The sequence below is a fragment of the Anneissia japonica genome, unplaced genomic scaffold (assembly GCF_011630105.1).
Source record: "Anneissia japonica isolate Jap-2015-1 unplaced genomic scaffold, ASM1163010v1 scaffold1792_len1028045_cov167, whole genome shotgun sequence".
In the NCBI taxonomy this organism is placed as follows: domain Eukaryota; kingdom Metazoa; phylum Echinodermata; class Crinoidea; order Comatulida; family Comatulidae; genus Anneissia; species Anneissia japonica.
Genome location: NW_022742319.1, coordinates 783,673 through 789,762, shown reverse-complemented (window position 1 = coordinate 789,762; position 6,090 = coordinate 783,673).

Below are 6,090 nucleotides of genomic sequence, written 5' to 3'. Positions count from 1 at the left end.
TATATATAATATGGCTAGGCCCTAATTGTTCTCAAATAGAAACATGTTATAACATACATGGGGCCTAATGTAGTACGGCAAGCCTGACTTGAAAAAAGTGTTACGATCTCGTCTTCATTTTCTCAATAAATTTTGAGGCAAATCTACTACCACCAGCCTCTTTTATTTTATTTATACAATCTGGAGGAATGATTTAAAGGATAGAGGAATGAATAGTTAAATGGATGAATGAATGACCAAACCAAAAGGATGTACCATGGGATATTTCCTGAGCAAAAATTCGATTGCCTGCCTTCAATCGTTGTCTGTCTGTCTATCTGTCGGTGTGTCTATCTGCCTATCTATCTATTTATCTATCTGTCTGTCGGTCTGTCTGTCGGTCTGTCTGTCTGTCTGTTTATCTATTTACTTAGTTATGATTAGTTATTACTATTTTTATACTATATGTCACAGGTGGGAAAAAGTGTTACGATCTCGTCTTCATTTTCTCAATAATTATATTAAGAATGTGTGATACAATTAATTAAAGTCAGGCAATGCGTAGTAGGCCCCAATTATTATGGCGTCATCTTGTATATTTTTTTTTATTAAACTACTATAACAACTATTATGCATGATTATTATTGTCATAATGATAGCCTGTGCATAATTTTTTTCTGATAGTTTTCCAGATTTAATATGAAGCCTTAGTGTCTATATACCGTTAATAATAAAGTACTATCCTAATTTTCTTCGAATCTCGATTTGCCATCTACATTTAAATAGAAAACGACATAGTCAAAGAATTACCATTAATTTTGAACTAAATTCATAGAAAATCCAATAATTTCCTTACAACTTATACTCCATAATTGATAGTACGCACGAACATTATATTAAGAATGTGTGTATAGAATTAATTAAAGTAGCGCAATGAGTCTTAACAAATCAGGAAAGTTGTTTGTATTTTTAGCAGTTATGCACAAAGTAGGCCCCAATTATTATGGCGTCATTTTCTAAAAATATGTAAATTTGAACTGAAAATTTCCGTTTCGAAATTATTATTCTGTGAAGCTTATTATATTCATTTAATTATGTTATCAAATTCATTATAATATCTCAATGTTAAAATATGCAACATTGCCGTAGTATTAGTAATACAATTAATCAGGTACATATTAAATAAAAACAGGCTTTGTAAAATAACACTCGTTGTGTATGTAATATGACAAATGAAATCAACAGAGAATAAAATCATGTCAACAAGTGAAAGCCTAACAAGAAGCAACGCTTGTTTTATTTAGGCTCCTCGGTGTGTGCTTCTCACATATTGGGCAACGCAGAAGAAGCAGCGTTCAATTTTAGGTTCTTCCCGTGATCAGGGAGTTCAAACCACTCGTTAATTCAGTCTAGATACATCAGCTTCTGTTGTTGACGGGATGTAAAGTAGTTTACTGTTTCAGTCCTAGGTGCACGTATAATAAAGCTTAAATTTGAGAAAAATATATAAAATTGTATAATATAGTTATCTCAGCTTACATATGTACATGTGTTTGTAAGTCATATAGGCTTATATGATTATATATATATATAATTTCGAACATTGTGGCCACTATGATATCAACATCAGGTCAACGAATTTCTAGATATGTTTTTACAAAATGGTAGTGTTAACAATAGACATAAATTTTTTATTAAGTATAATACTTTCAAAAACCTAAATCACCCACAGTCTATATGGTGTGAAAATCTGCAAAACTGCCCCTGTTGTATAATAAGTAACGCTACACCCCCCCGGGGCCTGGAAATTAATACCCTATAATTTCTACTCCAATACGCCACTGATAATATATATATATATAATGCATACATTAAATAGATAATAATACAATGCTCAAATATATAGGAACATGTTAAAATCGTCTCAAACATAGTTCATAATCTTTTTGATCACGTCACGAAAGTTCCTTATTATAGTTGTATGAGAAAAAGAGTTCTTTAATAGGAATCGAATCCAAGGCCCGTACGATATCATTACATATCTCAGACCACTAGTCTCTCACCCTTCATACAACTTGCGAGCTCACACGTAATAGGAGAAAATTTTAAAGCTACTTTAAAATACTTATTTTCTATTTGACTTAATATCTATGTATATAATTATTAACAGTGTTAACGGCTATCTTGAGATATATATGTACAGTATGTATATATATATATATATGTATATATAATATGGCTAGGCCCTAATTGTTCTCAAATAGAAACATGTTATAACATACATGGGGCCTAATGTGGTACGGCAAGCCTGACTTGAAAAAAGTGTTACGATCTCCTCTTCATTTTCTCAATAATTATATTAAGAATGTGTGATACAATTAATTAAAGTCAGGCAATGCGTAGTAGGCCCCAATTATTATGGCGTCATCTGGTATATTTTTTTTTTTATTAAACTACTATAATAACTACTATGCACGATTATTATTGTCATAATGATAGCCTGTGCATAATTTTTTTCTGATAATTTTCCAGATTTAATTTGAAGCCTTAGTCTATATACCGTTAATAATAAAGTACAGTAGTCCTAATTTTCTTCGAATGTCGATTTGCCATCTACATTTAAATAGAAAACGACATAGTCAAAGAACCATTAATTTTGGACGAAATTCATAGAAAATTCAATAATTTCCTAACAACTTATACTCCATAATTGATAGTACGCACGAACATTATATTAAGAATGTGTGTATAGAATTAAAGTAGCGCAATGAGTCTTAACCAATCAGGAACGTTGTTTGTATTTTTAGCAGTTATGCACAAAGTGGCCCCAATTAATATGGCGTCATTTTCTAAAAATATGTAAATTTGAACTGAAAATTTCCGTTTCGAAATTATTATTCTGTGAAGCTTATTATACTCATTTAATTATGTTATAAAATTCATTATAATATCTCAATGTTAAAATATGCAACCTAGCCGTAGTATTAGTAATACAATTAATCAGGTACATATTAAATAAAAACAGGCTTTGTAAAATAACACTCGTTGTGTATGTAATATGACAAATGAAATCAACAGAGAATAAAATCATGTCAACATGTGAAAAAGCCTAACAAGAAGCAACGCTTGTTTTATTTAGGCTCCTCGGTGTGTGCGGCTCAAAATATTGGGCAACGCAGAAGAAGCAGCGTTCAATTTCAGGTTCTTCCCGTGATCAGGGAGTTCAAACCACTCGTTAATTCAGTCTAGATACATCAGCTTTTGTTGTTGACGGGATGTAAAGTAGTTTACTGTTTCAGTCCTAGGTGCACGTATAATAAAGCTTAAATATGAGAAAACTATATAAAATCGTATAATATAGTTATCTCAGCTTACATATATACATGTGTTTGTAAGTCATATAGGCTTATATGATTATATATATATAATTTCGAACATTGTGGCCACTATGATATCAACATCAGGTCAACGAATTTCTAGATATGTTTTTACAAAATGGTAGTGTTAACAATAGACATAAACTTTTTATTAAGTATAATACTTTCAAAAACCTAAATCACCCACAGTCTATATGGTGTGAAAATCTGCAAAACTGCCCCTGTTGTATAATAAGTAACGCTACACCCCCCCGGGGCCTGGAAATTAATACCCTATAATTTCTACTCCAATACGCCACTGATAATATATATATATATAATGCATACATTAAATAGATAATAATACAATGCTCAAATATATAGGAACATGTTAAAATCGTCTCAAACATAGTTCATAATCTTTTTGATCACGTCACGAAAGTTCCTTATTATAGTTGTATGAGAAAAAGAGTTCTTTAATAGGAATCGAATCCGCTATCTCTAGCTATCTCGGTGAGCTCATACGATATCATTACATATCTCAGACCACTAATCTCTCACCCTTCATACAACTTGCGAGCTCACACGTCATAGAGGAGAAAATTTGTAATACTTATTTTCTATTTGACTTTAATATATATGTATATAACATTAACAGTGTTTTATTACTATTTTTATACTATATGTCACAGGTGGGAAAAAGTGTTACGATCTCGTCTTCATTTTCTCAATAAATTTTGAGGCAAATCTACTACCACCAGCCTCTTTTATTTTATTTATACAATCTGGAGGAATGATTTAAAGGATAGAGGAATGAATAGTTAAATAGATGAATGAATGACCAAGCCAAAAGGATGTACCATGGGATATTTCCTGAGCAAAAATTCGATTGCCTGCCTTCAATCGTTGTCTGTCTGTCTATCTGTCGGTGTGTCTATCTGCCTATCTATCTATTTATCTATCTGTCTGTCGGTCTGTCTGTCGGTCTGTCTGTCTGTCTGTTTATCTATTTACTTAGTTATGATTAGTTATTACTATTTTTATACTATATGTCACAGGTGGGAAAAAGTGTTACGATCTCGTCTTCATTTTCTCAATAAATTTTGAGGCAAATCTACTACCACCAGCCTCTTTTATTTTATTTATACAATCTGGAGGAATGATTTAAAGGATAGAGGAATGAATAGTTAAATAGATGAATGAATGACCAAGCCAAAAGAATGTACCATGGGATATTTCCTGAGCAAAAATTCGATTGCCTGCCTTCAATCGTTGTCTGTCTGTCTATCTGTCGGTGTGCCTATCTGCCTATCTATCTATTTATCTATCTGTCTGTCGGTCGGGCTGTCTGTCTGTCTATCTATTTACTTAGTTATGATTAGTTATTACCATTTTTATACTACATGTCACAGGTGGGAAAAAGTGTTACGATCTCCTCTTCATTTTCTCAATAATTATATTAAGAATGTGTGATACAATTAATTAAAGTCAGGCAATGCGTAGTAGGCCCCAATTATTATGGCGTCATCTGGTATATATTTTTTTTATTAAACTACTATAATAACTACTATGCACGATTATTATTGTCATAATGATAGCCTGTGCATAATTTTTTTCTGATAATTTTCCAGATTTAATTTGAAGCCTTAGTCTATATACCGTTAATAATAAAGTACAGTAGTCCTAATTTTCTTCGAATCTTGATTTGCCATCTACATTTAAATAGAAAACGACATAATCAAAGAACCATTAATTTTGGACGAAATTCATAGAAAATTCAATAATTTCCTAACAACTTATACTCCATAATTGATAGTACGCACGAACATTATATTAAGAATGTGTGTATAGAATTAAAGTAGCGCAATGAGTCTTAACCAATCAGGAACGTTGTTTGTATTTTTAGCAGTTATGCACAAAGTGGCCCCAATTATTATGGCGTCATTTTCTAAAAATATGTAAATTTGAACTGAAAATTTCCGTTTCGAAATTATTATTCTGTGAAGCTTATTATATTCATTTAATTATGTTATCAAATTCATTATAATATCTCAATGTTAAAATATGCAACATAGCCGTAGTATTAGTAATAAAATTAATCAGGTACATATTAAATAAAAACAGGCTTTGTAAAATAACACTCGTTGTGTATGTAATATGACAAATGAAATCAACAGAGAATAAAATCATGTCAACATGTGAAAGAGCCTAACAAGAAGCAACGCTTGTTTTATTTAGGCTCCTCGGTGTGTGCGGCTCACATATTGGGCAACGCAGAAGAAGCAGCGTTCAATTTTAGGTTCTTCCCGTGATCAGGGAGTTCAAACCACTCGTTAATTCAGTCTAGATACATCAGCTTCTGTTGTTGACGGGATGTAAAGTAGTTTACTGTTTCAGTCCTAGGTGCACGTATAATAAAGCTTAAATTTGAGAAAAATATATAAAATTGTGTAATATAGTTATCTCAGCTTACATATATACATATTTTTGTAAGGCATATAGGCTTATATGATTATATATATAATTTTGAACATTGTGGCCACTATGATATCAACATCAGGTCAACGAATTCCTAGATATGTTTTTACAAAATGGTAGTGTTAACAATAGGCATAAACCTGTTATTAAGTATAATACTTTCAAAAACCTAAATCACCCAACTCCCTCAACTCTTTTGTGCATGCGTAGTTGAATACGGTAGTTCTAGCTTAAACGGCAAATAACATAGATAATGTGTTTATATACATACATATAT